Below are 15944 nucleotides of genomic sequence, written 5' to 3' on the forward strand. Positions count from 1 at the left end.
CCCCCCCCCCTTGCTGCCCGATAGTCGGGTTAGCTGTAGGGAGGGAAAACAGCGTCCGGGCAGCACCGCTCATCCGAGTCACGGGGGGGGGGGAAGAGGGTCCGTCCCCGTGGCCGGTCAGGGGTCAAAGAGGGCACCAGGCCCGCGACCCCGGGCCATATACCTTTGGCCCTGACCCCTCTCCCGCCCGAAGTGACATCACTGGGGACCCCCCAGAGTCCCGAACACTAGACCGTTCTTTGGGGTCTGTGCCATCCTGTGGCACTAAGGGTGGCCGCCCTCGTAGATGGCCCCCTTCGGAGGCCCGGGGCAGCCTTTCATAGTGCCAGTGTCGGCCCATACCCCAAATCGCTCGCAACAATTTCCCAAATAACAGACACCACACAATGTTTTTGTTGGAGAAAGTTGTTGCAGCTTTATTTGCATAAACATTATGCCAACATGTTGGGTTATCTTACGGGGGACCCAGGGTCAGGCCACCCCTTGCGATCTGCCCACCTGATGAGCCATAAACCCCCCTGTGATGTTAACCACGGGGTGTTGTCAATATGGGGGGGGAGGTCGAACCCCCGGCGGAACTCCAGTCCACCCCTTTCCCACGGGGGCGGAGCATTGCAGGCAACCCCCGGTTGCTCAGGTCCACAACTGCCCGAAGGACTAACGGGGCGCCGTCACTCCTCCAGGATCCCACCGAGGATCTTTCTGGGGATAATTGGCTCTCGCACCCTTACTGTGCTCCTATAGAGGGTACCCCTCTGTACCTTCCAGCGTTGGATCGCCCTGTAACTCCGCCATGGCCCTGGGTGTGGCCGCCGCCGCCCCAGAGCCCCCCACCTTCTAGTGATCTTTTAATCACCTTGCTGCTACTAGTGCTTCCGCTAAAACTAGCAGGAAGAGGGCCATACCCACTTCTGATAGGTGTATACCATCTTCGTCAAAGCACCCTATGCATTTTGCATGTAACAACCCCTGTCTAATGAAACCAAATCCACGTATCTCAGTGAATTTGCGCATAGCGCTGTTGACCTGCCTGCGAGAGGTTTCCATCGCCTCCCCTGTCCTTGCGCCCCGCCAATAAAGCCTTGGGGTAATTTCAGACCACCAAACTCACAGGTCCCCAGCAAGTTGCTCAAATCGCACAAAGTGCTCCTCATCATGTGCAGCAGGCCCCTGCGCCTCAGGCAGGTGTTTTACACATCATTCATTATGTACACCAACCAAATTCTTCAAACACTGCAAACATGATTACACCGATTCCAGGTCGCACAACAACGGCACATCAGAATTCGCGGTCAGTGCCTAAACCTGCCTCTTAAGGACATATGGAATTCTTGTAGTAACTTGACTCTACGCCCCGCTTGTGTTATGTGTTCCACTGGCAAGCCTGCCTGGAAGCCGTGGTTGCTGTCCCTATTCCAAAGGAGTGGCAGCATACGTCCCCTCTCCCCTGCTGTGTGCAAACCCTATAGTGCGTCACAAGTACTGACCTTCAGACAACTTCTGGAAAAGACCCCTGGGCACCCTCCTAAAGATACCATACTAGTCTTCTGCCCATCTACCCTTGTGGTTACCCCTCCTGTGACCTAAGAGCTGACACCTAAGATACTTGAGCACAACTGGGGCTGAGGTGTAAAGAGGTCATGGTAATAGCTCAACTACTACACTTAACACTGCTTCTATTCTCCCCTCCAAGAAGTCAGAACCGGGTTGACACATTGCCCCCCTGTGAGAAGTTGGCCTGATGTATGATGTCCACAGTTCTGTGGGCACCCTGTATCAGTCCAAACAATCTGTTATGGTGGTGGTTGTAAAGTCAACCTTACAGACAAGCTATCCTAGGGGTAGCATGGACTAAGCAGTCTTGGGCTAAACTCAAGAGGGCATGTGAAGCCAGCTGTTTTACCATATGCAATCTTGTAATATCAAATGAAAGGACACCACACAAGTTATATATTATAAAAAATATATGTATTTATTACTAGAATAATCCTCTGTACTCTTTATGAGTGCAGAGGCACAAGCGATTAAACAAAAGCACAGTTAAACATTCAAAGTTGCACAATTTTGGATAGGCCCGGTGGCCACTCAAACCATATACTAAAATAGTGGTATAAGTACCACCTCTTGAACAATGGTAAGGCCTAGGGCGTTGTGAATCGCGGGGACTACTTGGGACTAACAGTGATGAAGTCGGAAGAGGCCCGCGGGACACGGGTGCAGTGCCTAAAGCACAAGCATGCACCAATGCAAAGTCAATGGCGCATAAAAGTTATCCAGTTAATGTTTTAGAAGTCTTCCGACTGTAATAGAATTACCCCACTTTAAACTAGGACACTAGAGGTGTAAACCACTACAGGAGCACCGGTGTTAGGTCGTTACCTCACCCACAGGAAGCGGGTGCATAGGTGCCAAAGTGTGTCGGGTTTCGTCGTGGAGATCTATGGAGCCTGGAGATGAAGATGCTGCAGGCGGCCAGGAGGGAAGAGTCCGGTTGGATCCAAGGGTGGATAGAAGATGTAGAGTACCTGAAAGCAGAGGGGACAGAGTCTGGGTCACTAGCCAGTGACCAGGAAGGAACCATGCGATGTCGTGCGCAATCAGGTGGTTGTCATGAAGCTTGTCTCCACTGCCACGTGGACTCTGGGGCATCGACGATGACCAGAAGTGGAGCACAAGTTGTCGCACAAAGGCTCTCGCTGCCGGCGGTGTCTGCTTCTGGATCAGAGTTAACAGGACTTGGCAAATGCAACCCACGCAGGATTCAAAGATCGCTTCTTACTCAGACCAGCAAGGTCAGAGCAGTGGCTCCTTTTCAGGGGAGTGAGGGCCAGTCTGAAGCAACCAGACTAGCAGTGTAAATTTCAAGGTTCGTCGGTTCTGGGGCCACTAGCAATGGGCAAGCAACCAGACCAATGCATCAAGCAGAAAAATGCAAAAGAGCCCCACGCAGCACTCTATGAGTGTGGAGGGAAGATCTTCGGTGCACAAGCTGCTTGGGGCTGGGGCTTCTAAAACACCAATGCTCAGCTTGGAGGGGGCCTTGGGAGCTGCACGGTCAGCACTTCGCAGTCCTTTCAAGATGGCCGGCTCCACGCTTCACGTCGCCTCCACGGGTCTCAAATTCACTGGAACTGTGAATCAGGCAGTTAGAAGACAGGCAAGCTGGGTCTTGTTGATCTCTGTCACTCAAGTTCCAGCTGGAACTGAAACAAAGCAAACCGTTGGACGCTGGATGGTGCCTGTTTGCACAGGGTGGTCATTCCTTGACCACAAGGGAGATTCTTCAGTCTTCCACGTCGAGTGGGATGTCGAAGGGTCCAGAGTTCTGTATCAAAGTTTCGTTCAGAATAATCTAATGCTCCTGGGCACAGCTCCTACGTTTATTCCAAATCAAGGGGCTTGATTGCCTGCTAGATCCCTCCTATGGGTGGGACCCAGGAAGGGGGTGGTTACACCCCTTTCCCTTTGTCCAGTTTCGTGCCAGAGCTGGGACTGGAGTGTCCTAGCACCAGTTTGAACTGGACTATGCATGGGAAGCCTTGGGCAGTGTCTAGTTTCATTCAACCCTCCCTGCTACAATCCACTATCTCCTGTCTGGGGTGCTGTAACGCCTCCCTGTGACAGGATATCTTTTGTCCTGGCCTCCCATGCCAGAGTTTTGGTCAGCAGCAGGAGGCCAGACTCGTGTCTGTGGCAGCAGCATCCATTTTGTGATGCTGGGGCTTTGGCTAGATTTAACCGCGTTTAAGCAAAGTAACATGTCTTTCCCCTCTAAAAGGGTGGAATGCTACCCCCGTCACCAGGACTGGCAAGGGGGTAGTATTCCAAAGCGTATGGCACCTTAGACAACATGTTTTGATAAAGCCAAACCAAAGTTAGCAAGTAACCGCGAGGATTATAATGCACTTAAGAGTATATGGTATGGCAATATTCCGGAACAGCTAAGGGAGTTGGTCCCAACAGCTGCAGACAGGCTCAGCTCATGCTAGAGCACCATCTCACATAAAACCAAGCACTCTGTCTCCAGGATTGTTAAGGCCTGCCATAGGAGTGACTTATAGGTACATATGTGTCCAGATATATGTTTAGATATAGGTATACTATATCTAAGCAAGGGGTGATTACACAACCTTGCCCCAGCTGAGTGATCAGCCAGTTGTGTCAGTTTGGATAGCCAGCCAGGGGTGGCAAAAGATATGCTGCAGCCCCTGGTAGGCATTGGATACACCTATGCCCTGGGTACCTGTAGTACACTGTACAGGGGCTGATAAGGTGACCCAGTGTCCAATTGGGTATGTTACTAAAGTACATGGATGTGAATTTAGAGAGAGAACAGCAGGCTGTGGGTCTTATTAGCAGGCCCACAGCCACATTATGTCGAAAACCAGTGAAGCAAAAAGCAAAAATCTGGGGTGACCATAGGAAAGCAGACCCTACTCTCCTACACCCCCTAGGGCACTTAACCAGGAACAGCATTCAGGCTCCGAGCCTGGAGCACCCTTGGCCCTTCCTACTTCCGTTCCCACCTGTCCTTCTCAGAGTGGTGCCTGTGTCCTTGATCCGATTGTCCTGAAATTAGAGAACAGGTTATACTCCAATCCCGGATGTGCTGATCCAGAACCCCACACACTGGCCCCAGTGTGTTCTTCCCCTGCACCCGCCTTGAACCCTGGCAAACCAGCCTGCTAGGCGTGGTTTGACCATAATAGAACGAAACCGGTGCGTTTCTGGAAGAAATAAATCCATGCAAACAGCCCCCAACCAGCATTGACAGGTAGGCCTATTGCTCGCTCGATTGCCAGGCTCAGAGCCCCTTGCTTGCGCACCAGTTGCTGTACAAAAGAACACATATCCTTATTGCACATGGGGATGTAGGATATGCCCATATACACCAGTTGTTTAAAAGAAAACGCATTTCATACTTTGTAACCTGCGAGCCCAACCACAGGGACAGTAATGACCCCTCCCCCGCCAGAAGTGACATCACTGGGGACCCTCCGAGTCCCGAACACTAGGCCGCTCATTGGAGTCTGTGCCATCCTGTGGCACTAAGGATGGCCGCCCTCGTAGGTGGCCCCCTTTGGTGGCCCGGGGCAGCCTGTCATTGTTGTCCTGGTATGGGCCACGCATTATACTCAGGCAGCACACACATGCACACCAGTGTTTTGTACAGCGAAGACACGTGTAGTCTAAAGTTGAGACTTACGGCAGGGGGATGGGGAGCACTGAAAGAAAAAACAGGCAAAACTCACAGCAGTAAAACTTAAGACGGACTAAGGCCATTCCCTAGTGCTATTTCCCACCTGCGATTCCTTTCGGGACTCCGCCCTCTTCTGTGCTGCTCAATGTGAATGGCTCATTATTATTTACCCCACCCTGCTCCTTCAGCTTTGCATTAGTGTTTCTGTTTTGGTCTCCACCTGGACCGAGAAGTGCCAAGTTTGCTTGCAATCTCGTTCGTTTATGCATTTTTGCATAGCACGAACATTACCCAAATGTGTTAGAGGGCATCACAATAAAACAGGTTTCATTAAAAGAAATATATTTTTTACAAACAGTTTGTTATGATCTTTACAAAAGGCACAAAGTAACGGGTAGATCCCTATGGGCAGTTGTTTGTTTCGATTTTTGCAAAGAAATCGACTTAAATTTGTTAGAGGATGTAGGTGTGAATACTTGCCAAAGCGCCTGATTCGGGTGGGAAACTCCTGCTTTTCAGGTATACTAAATAACAGTCAATGGTGGAAATACATTCTCCCGATTAGTTTTTTCAATTCTCCCAACTTTCCCCTTCTAAAATGTTGCCATGTATGGTGGTGTAGTGGCAGCAAAGTTATGTCAGGTGAGTTGGATGGAGGTAGTGCAGTAATCTCAGTCTCGCAGAATACATTATTATTTGGGATGTGGCATACATGCCAACGTTTTAGAGCTGGCAAGTGCGAGATAAAAACAAGCACTTCCAATAAAATAGGTCTCGCATTTGTGAAAGCTAGAGCTCTTGGCGATGAAAATAGCAAACGTGACCATTGCTATCATAGAACAGAACGTTTAAGAACATATTAATGGCATCATTGTCATGCGCAGGACCCACAGGCTGCATTGCTTCTAGCCACAGCATGGCCAGTCACCAATGGCACGTGAAGTAACACGAGATGTTGTAGCATCCAAGATAATGTGCTGCATGGCTAAAATATGTTATGTTATGTTAAATAGGTCTTTTATAGCGCACAGCTACTCCAAGGAGTGTCCCGGCGCTTTATGTTTCATGACCTGAAAAAAAAAAAAACATAACAGTGAAAGTTAAAGAAAGAAAGGCTCCCTAAGTTCAAGAACTAGGACAGGAAATCCCTAGCGGGCAAAAAGCCATGTCTTTAGGCCCTTCCTGAACGCCAGCAAATTAGAAGTAGAGCGCAGGGTCACAGGTAGGGAGTTCCACAACTGCGGAGCTAGCAACCTAAACGAACGCCCTCCAATGCAGGCTTTTTTCACAAGGGGCACCACAGCCAAGAAGAGGGATTCCGATCTCAAGGATCGTGCCGGATGGTAAAAGGCGAGCCTCCTTTGCAAATATTGGGCTCCCGAGGCATACAAAGCCTTGTGGGCCAATGTCATGGCCTTGAATGTTATCCGCTTCTGGATAGGTAACCAGTGGAGCGATTGTAATAGACTGAAAGCACTTGCCCGCCTGTGGAGGCCAAAGATGGCTCGTGCTGCCGAATTCTGAGCTACCTGCAGGCGTTGCAAGAGGTACTCCGGTAGGCCTTGAGCTGATTAAGGCCTGAACTGTCGTCCTCCTATGCTCTTCAGAGAGCAAAGGGAAGAACTTCCGGAGCATCCTAAGGATGCCAAAGCAAGTTCCTGTGAGAGCCAGAACCTGGGATTTAAGCGACAGCTCGTTATCTATTTTAACTCCTAAGTTCTTGGCTGACTGGGACGAATGAGCTGGGGGGGGAACATATCGGCGGGCCACCACCCATGCCAGTCCGGATCCGATGGACAGCCAAAGAAGAGTATCTCAGATTTATCTGAGTTGCACTTGAGGCTGTTTAACTGGAACCACTTAAAAACAGCCCCAAGGCACTCACGGATACCCTCTCCATCGAAATCTTCTTAAAATACTTATAAAGGTCCCAAAGGCGAGACCTGTTGGCTATGCCAATGCTTGTTTGTTTTGAGAATCTGGTCACCCTAACTCTGGTACAGGGTACCTGCACTTCTATTTTTCCATTGAAAGCATTGCCGCCGAGTACAATTACTGCCTGGCCCCTCACCCTCCTTACAGGAAGCTGATTGTTTAGGCGGCGGTCCGTTACTACTGTAAAACATTAGGTGGAAATCATGCACTAATTCAGGGCACAAGTCCTAAAAAAAAATATGTGGGGGGGGTCAGACACTGACATCAAGACCAGAAGTGACTTCACGAAAGGTGGCTTGCACCATCAGACTCATTGCCTCCCCTCGCTCATACTGAGATGCGATTGCATCAGAGAAGCGAGCGCGTGACATACAGCTGAGACACTTCATGTGTAATGTATTTTATAGATCAAAGGAGGTGTTGCACGCACATTAGACTCTGGCAATAGTTTGTTATCGACCTCCCGGTAAAATAAGTGGGGGGGACGCCGTCCACCTGCGTGGTACCCAGACTCGAGCCCTGCACTAATTTCAGTAAACTGGAAGTCCTCAGAACGTGTCCAGGATTCATTCAGTGGTCAGCACTACAGACCGTGTGCGCACGTCCTCCCTCTCTCATGCATCCTCCGCGACAGCTCTAGAGGACCGATCTTTCAGAACTCGGTGGGGACGGAAGGGCACGGTGTGCCCCTACTTTGAAAATGTATTATAGTCCGTTCCCCTACTTCTTTATTTTAAAAAAGCATCCCGGGACGGCAGGAATGCTCCTAATTGAAATTACAGCTGTAGCATTCAGCTGTGTCCCCTGTGAGGTGCCTCGAGCAAAGCCTCTGCAGTGCCCACGGCCTCCTCCCGCTTCCCCTCTGTAACAGCAGGGGCCTCCAAAGCAACACTGAACGGGCCATCAGTCTTGGGTTAGCACACCTCAGATGGCCCTACTGTGCAGTGATTTACAACTCATCACTGCCGAGGCTACCTGCCAGCCCCCACTGTGACCGATACAATGGTCACAACAGGATGTTTTGGTGGCCCCCCTTGAACTCCTCTGCCCTTTATGAGGCCGAGTGTGAGACACGCCAAAAAAATCACTTCTAGAGACGCCACTGAGTTGGAGTGGGGCGCAATTCAGGGACTGGCTTGAGGGCAAGCTGCAAAACTACATGGGTGAGGGGTAGAGAAGCGACAGATGGAGGGAGCTGACTGCATGGCAAAGGGAGGGAGGCAGTATCTCACTTGTTACCCTGAGCGACTCCTTGTGGCCAGGGGAATGTCTACCATTACCATGTAGAGCCCCTGAAGCCCCCTGCTTCTTTTTAAACTTGGTGAGTTTGTAAGATTTCGCACAGCCTGATAAACGATAGAGCGCATCGTCACCCACATAGATTGAGGAAAAGGGTAGAATGTTATAATATACGGGTTGACCCAAAAGTACTGGGACCTGGGTAGTCAATAGTATATGAAGGGGGGTCCCAGTTCATACAAAATTAAATCAAAAGTACAAACTTATAACTTCATAAAGTGAACAATAGAGAAACTTCATAAGATTAAACTTAGAGAGATGCTATTTAATACACATCCTCATTTGGCAAAATAATTGCAATGTCTTTACAACAGAACATTTTTTAGAAATTCAATAACATGCCCAGGACAGGGGGCGTGGAAAGGAAAGGAAGGGTGAAAGGTAGGAATAGTACAAAATAGTCAAACCAATTATACAATTAGATAGTCTGTGGTCTCATCTACTTTTCACATCGAGTACCACATAAGACATGTATTACATTGTCATTTATTGATTCTGATACTAGAGAGCCTATCCTGTTACAGCTTGCACAGTCATAAATGATCCGTTGCTAACAGGTGGGAACAAACAAGGGCGTGTCGACGTTTCGACCCCAGACGTGCAGGCGACGCTATAGCCCTACGGCGGGGTCTTCCTCAGGACAGACAGTGTTAGGGTGTGAGGGTGGTGTGGAAGGGCACCTATAAAAAGAGAGACTTTTTAGTATTGCTTACTATATTGAGAAAAGGGGAAACTAACTAATTAGACAGCTATTCCCGTCCCTTTTTGGGACATCAAAGTTACTCCATATGGTATTTTTTTCAGGCTATGGCAGCTATCCCCAAGGTTACAGGGATGGTTCAGGTTTAGAAATCCTAGCTTTCCATGGTGCTACAGAGATTGTAGAGACTCCTACTGTAGCGACAAGAGCTATTCCAAGTGGCCTACACATCCCAGACTTTGTATAACAAGTCTATCCTTCAGGGTACATACTTCACACAGGCTAAGCTTTCACAGAGATGAATCCTTCAAATGCCACATACCTCAAAGGGTGGCAAAGCTATCCCTACGGTCCCAAATCGCTAATAGACTCAGCAAACAGATCCCCAAACTAGAGATGTTAGATAGGGGTTGGAGTTGCCAGTCAGCGTACAAAAATACACAGGCTCGGGTTTCGCATAACATAGCTGGCCCACGTGCTACACATGTATCCCAGACTCTGGGCAGCAGACCTATTGCTTAGATAGAGGAGGTCTTATTAATGTTAAATGTTGTATACTTGTAAAGCGCACAGCTGCCCCAGCAAAGGGGCGTCCTGGCGCTGTATACCGCTGGGGAACCCATCCTGGCTTTGCCTGTGAGATGGTCCCTCCTGGGCATCTCCAAGGTGAATACAAGCATCCCCGGCACTGATGTGGCCGTTAGTGGAGATTAAGCAAGCTATTGCACAGAGTTGCTGAGTGGGACCCATGGTTAGTGTATTCACTGAGGCGAGAATTATCGAGTCCGTTGACCTTGGCCCAAGACCAAGCTTAGGTTTCATTCAGAAAAACGATCCTTGAAACACACAGATTTCACTAGGGGCACTAGTTCAGATAGTTATCACCTATGTTTTCATTTCTGAGCTGCACCATGGCAGTTTAAAACCCAATGTAAAACTTCACTGATGGATTAAAAAAAATAATAATAAAATAAAAACACTCTTGCTGGAAATGCCCTTTTTCTGACATTTTTCTATTCCAAAGTGCAGGCTCAGAATGGAGAGAAATAAAAAGGTTTTAAATATGAAAAATAAATACATAACTAAATAAAGCAAAACAGAGTGGTTGCAAAGTCGCCAGATTGGTTTTATTCACATCCAAACACATCAGCCTCACTTTACAGACTTTGCAGTGAAGCGCTACTTTTGTTTTCTCGTCTTGCTTTGAACAGCATTGTTGTCCCCAGGTGGGTTAGTGCACCATTCCTGGAGGTATTGCAGTACCTGGTTGATGGGTGGATTGGAAAACTCTGTGTTTATGGATGTAGTCTTTTTAAACCATACTATTTACGTTTATTAAGGATATAAGCAATGGACATTGAAACGGTTCCCTGCAGGGCCCTGTAGTGATGTCCTTAACTTTTTAGGTAAAACCACTCACTGATTTCTGAATAGTGAGTGAGAGATCTGTTAAGGTAACCATGTGGTTTCTGCTTACATTTCAAGTTTTATTTAATCTTGCCCTCCCTATGAGTGTTTGCTTTTACTCTTGTTTTTCAGGCAGCATATTACTCTTATCAAATGCATAATTTGAAGTAAGTTGCATAATGGAGTTTATAGCAGGGCACAATTGGGTTGTAGCTGAAGGCAGTGTGAGTTTTTCTCAGTGGGGCAGTATGGTGTTTAGTGGGGGAGAGGATGTGGCACTATGGCCAGAGCTGTCGAATTTGGAACCGGGTTCAGCCTTCATGACCAGTCCCCCAGACCACTTTCCTGCAGGAACATATTCCCATTCTAGACCTTAGAAAGCCCCACTCGCTGATTTCTGAATAGCGAGTGAGAGATTGTTAAGGTAACCATGTTGTTTCTGCTTACATTTCACATGCTTTACTTAATCTTGCACTCCCTATGAGTGTTTACTTTTACATTTTTTTTCAGGCAGCATATTAATCTTATCAAATGCAGAATTTGAATTAAGTTGCATCCTGGTGTTTATAGCGGGGCATTGTAGCTGAAGGCAGTGTGAGTTTTTCTCAGTGGGGCAGTATGGTGTTCAGTGGGGGAGAGGATGTGGCACTATGGCCAGAGCTGTTGAATTTGGAACCGAGTTCAGCCTTCATGACCAGTCCCCCATACCACTCTCCTGAGGGAGCACATTCCCATGCTAGAACTTAGAAAGCCCCACTAGACCTTAGAAGCCCGGGTGTTTTAGCACCACCAGGTGGACCTTTGCAGTGGCAATTGTGGGTTAACCTTGAAGGCCTGACCACCACAATCCATTCTGAAGTTCACCTCCAGCCTTGCGGGCAGGCCTACGAAGCAGCACACCCGAGAGCAACAGTGATCCAGTCACTGTGGTCACAGGTACCTATTTTGGGTGGGTGCGTAGTGTTTACAAGTATATAATGGTTTTTAAAAAAAAAACTTGCTGCCTCCTTCCTGGCCTCCAGTAACTTTCAACAACAATAAAGATGTCATAAAAACTTTGTTGATTAATGTTCTTCTTAGAGAGCGATCAGAGTTGTGTCTAGTGGAAGGGTTGACTCCTGGAAAGGTGGCACAGAGGGTTAATGTGCCTGCTGCAAAGAACATGTACCATGCAGGTCACAAAGTACACATAATGTTAACTAGGTTAGTAGGTTACTGCTTGTGTCAGAGAGATCCTTTTGTTACTTGCAGTTTATAAGTGAAAATCCTAACATAGAACAGTGAGATATTAAACTATACTGCCTACTAGTATGGTTGTCATGTGGCTTCTACACCTTGTAGTCCTTTGTCTTTTGTAACATTTCCTATACAGTGATTTACACACGTATACATGTTTGTCTCTGTGTAGTGTTCAAGGTGTAGGTGACCTTTGGGGGAAACAACAAACATTGTTGCACAGGGCGCCATCAGCACTAACGCCGGCCCTGCCATCAAGGCCAGTCTGCCTCACCCATTGGTACCTCCATTGGCCTCGTTTCAGTAGTAGTAGCTGCAACTCAACAAGGATAGGTAATGCAGGATTTGCACAAACACTAAACTAAGTTTGCAAACTTCACACTCTCTGATTCATGCACAAGCACTTTTAACATGTGCTACCTGCTCTGGAGCCACTGGAATTATGCAGCAATGGGGGACAAAATGATGCTGCAGTGTTGACTAAATTATAACAGCACTTGGAACAGGGGAAATCAAAAGTTAAACAGCTCCAATTCGCCTTTAAAACAGTCCAAAAACATCTATGCGGAAATTCCACTGCCCACATTTTAAAGATCGTAGCTGCTAAATTCCTGCCATTACTCACATATGGTTCTGAGATGATGGCAACCCGGGACTCCACAGCGCTAAACCTCCCCCAAACTAGCGTCTTTAAAAATCTTTTTTCAATCCATTGTTATATTTCGCAAACTCAAATACGCTAGGAATACGGCCTCACAAATGAGCTCCCGGCAAGACAAGGAGCCCTCGTCAAATACTACTGGCGAATGAGGGACGCAGAAGATCACTCCCTGGCTCATTTGTGTTGGCTGGAAGTAGAAAAGCAGGCGGGACTTCCCAAGTCTATATACAAGTCCCTCAAGCAAGCGCTTCAATCATTAGCACTGGAAGAATCCTGGCTTGCACCCATGACTTACACTGCTTTCAAACTGCGAACTAACAATGCGATCAAACAAGCGTCACTACTAATGGACAAAGCTGCAGTGGCAGGTAAAAGCCACGCCTGGATTGTTCTGCCATCATACATCCACATAAAGCCCCATCCATATTTGCAAGACTGCTTCAGGGACCATTACAAAAGGAAATTAAGCTTGTTACGGTTGGGCTGCTTTGTGAGTAAAGATCTCACCCCCAAATGGCTACAGTCATGGTCAACTTCCGACTGTCGCCTTTGTACCAACGGCGCAGAGTCATTACTGCATCTAATATGTATATGCCCTGCACTGCAGAAACTAAGGAAAGTGCTTTTGTTACCACTCTTAAGAGTCACTCAGGTGAGAACCTGCAAGGCGGCCGTCATCCTATGCCTCAGTGGGACTTGGATAAAACTATCTTGCAACACTATAAAATTTTTGGAGCATGCTGCTCAAGATCTGGGAAACAAGGCAGCAACCAAAGAGAACTCAGGATAACAGGTCTGGACACAGCCGGCTATGGACTTACTCTTATTTTGCTAACAGACTCTCTTGTTTCCATCTGTTAGCACTTCAACTCATGTCACAAAAGTGTACCCTGATCCAACCCACATTGTTTCCCCAAGTTTTACTTTCCCCCTTACCCCACTTTTTGAAAAGTCTGTGTAATTTCAAGTCATAAAAGTGTACCCTAATCCAACTCATAACACCTCTCTAAGTTTTACTTTTCCCCTTAGACCACTTTCCTGAAAAGCCCTTGTAATTTTATATTTTCTTTGCTTTTCATATCCTTTTTGTTTTATTTTGACTTGAAGCCGATTTTGTGTTGTTTTAAAGATGTAAATATTGACCAAATGGTGATAAGCTCCACCCTTTCTATGATTTTATTATAAATCAAATAAGTATTATTGACAGTGACAGTGACTAAATTATGTAACAGAAAAAAAGGCTGCAGCGTAATGCAAGATATTTTCTTATACTTTATTATTCAGACATTTTTACTCATGTTAAGTCTTATCTGCCCCATTAGTATCAGTATAACATGCAAATGCAGCAGTGAGAAAAGTGATCAGTCAACCTTTGCAAAGGGTCGTCCACTTTGCAGCAACTCAAGTCACGTTTTTAGTAGCTTTTTATCCGTTTGAGCTACAAAAATGATTAGTTAAAACTTCAAGATTATGCAGTGGATGATGTATTATGTGACAAATATGGCAGAGTCATAATTATATAGAAAACATTTGAAAACTAGGATATTTTGCCATTCAGGTTTGAACTGCTCTTGTGGAAGAAGGGCAGAGAAGTGATAATGAGAGAAACTGCATGGCTTGGAGACGAATGGCTTGTGATTCCACATTTAAGCATATTTGAGACATTGTGTGATTGGAAATATATTCCACTTTTTGAATGTTTTTAAATGCCAATAACTCCTATTATACCTTAAATAATCAAGTGTATCCATTGGTTGAATTCAATACCACAATAAGCTGTAACTGGTCGGTGAAATGCCAGGCAAATACTAAACATTGGGATGTTTGGCACATTCTGGCCACACCTGACTCCTCCCACTGATCCAATCCTTGGGTTATCCCCACCCTCTGAGTCTCCACCCACAGTTCACCTACTTTTTTCGACCACTGCTTCCACGGCTCATCTCAACAACAAACTCTCTCGGTCTCAAAGCTTCGCAGTACTGCACTGCGATGTGTAGGAGGTAAAACCGGCCGATTCGGAAATAAATAAATATAGCCTAAAGTACAAGCAGCGCCAAAACTTGACTCCCCTCCTCGCCCCGAGAATCTTCACTAATCCAACGGCTCTACCTCAGCAGCACCCCGAGAGTCTCTGGTCTCCCCCGTGCTTCCAGAGAACATTTGAGTAACCCTGAACTCTCCCATTACACTGCACATGGTCCCCTTCGCGCCTGAGGGCCTCAGGGGACCTTTCATATCCACACAGGCTTTTCGTCAGCACCTGGGCGTCTTTCTAGGTCGTCTGCCTCACTGAGGATCGCCAGTCGCTCTTGCTCGATGCCTTAGCCTCGCCCAAATGTCCAAACCTCCAAGACCACAATAATGTACCTCACTCCTGACGCCTCCGTATTCATGCCCTCAGACCCTACGGAGCAACACTCTATAAGGGTCGTATTAGGACAGAAAATAGGCCTGGGCACCAAGATAAAAGTGGCCCCGGTTACCGAATCGGATTGCTAAAAAAGTGTACTGCATTCTGCAGTATTCTACTTGTAAATGCAGTTGGTCTATGTGTTTTGGAAACTGTGGGAGACGATGCGCCATGGTGCTTGCTGCAAGCAATATTTGTTTTAATTATCAGGGAAAGCAACAGGTAAAAACGGCTCAGAAGACCCTAAAAAGACCAACAAATAGTCAAAAACCCACCACACACACACACAGTGACCGGGCACACCAGCCCTACGGCGCGCCACAGTCAGAGGAAGCTGGCAATGCGATGCCCTCCCTACCATCACGTGTGACAATACTACTAACCAACTCATTTACCGACAAAATCGGCGACGGTGATTACGTTTTCACAGCTAGGCACATTTAATTAATGCATGTGTTCATTCTTTCCTGATGCAATTGCAACTGCGACAGATTTCAATCTAGCTTTAAGAATCAAATTCCCCTTCTTTCTGAAGTGGTCATAGTGAAACATAGCTCTGTACAAATGCCAAAATTAAATAAATAAATGCGTTTGATACATCAAAAGCCCACTTCACTGAACATCGTCACTAGCATAAATCGCAACTTATTACGCTCAAAAGAGAAAAGAAAGCATACCTCGCTTTACCGGTGCCCACACTTTTGACGGCAGAGCTACACAGCGCTACAAATGCCAACAAGAGTTGCTGTTGAGTGTTGGGCCTCCTCAGCTCAATAACTGCTTGGTCAGGTGCGTTCCACCACCCCCAGGCCAAGCAGGTTCCTTGGAGTGAGCTGGAACCGGCTATTGGCCTTAATTAAATGCAGCGGCACATCCTGAACATAGCTCACCTTCCTACCATTGATTAATAGTGGGCGGGCTTCTGGAGGTAGATTAGGAGGCGGTGTGCTGGCTGCCAGAAGCTTATTATGTGTGTGTGCATAGCCTCATCCTTTCATATAATGGAGACGCAGGCGATGAATGGTGATGCCAGGTCAATCAAGGAGCAGCTACTCACGGTTTCACCCTGGAATAGAAGCTCTCAGAACTTCAC

General features: G+C 47.1%; 1 protein-coding gene across 1 annotated transcript in view; it reads right to left on the minus strand.

The window, feature by feature from the left end:
- KCNJ1 (potassium inwardly rectifying channel subfamily J member 1) overlaps positions 1–15683 on the minus strand; it is a 670653-nt gene extending 654970 nt beyond the window's left edge. Inside the window, exon 1 of the mRNA XM_086956882.1 lies at positions 15529–15683. The gene's annotated coding sequence lies outside the window, so the exon portion shown is untranslated. The remainder of the gene's footprint in view (positions 1–15528) is intronic.
- Positions 15684–15944: the final 261 nt, after the last annotated feature.

Source organism: Lissotriton vulgaris, chromosome 2_1 (assembly GCF_964263255.1).
Source record: "Lissotriton vulgaris chromosome 2_1, aLisVul1.2, whole genome shotgun sequence".
NCBI lineage: Eukaryota > Metazoa > Chordata > Amphibia > Caudata > Salamandridae > Lissotriton > Lissotriton vulgaris.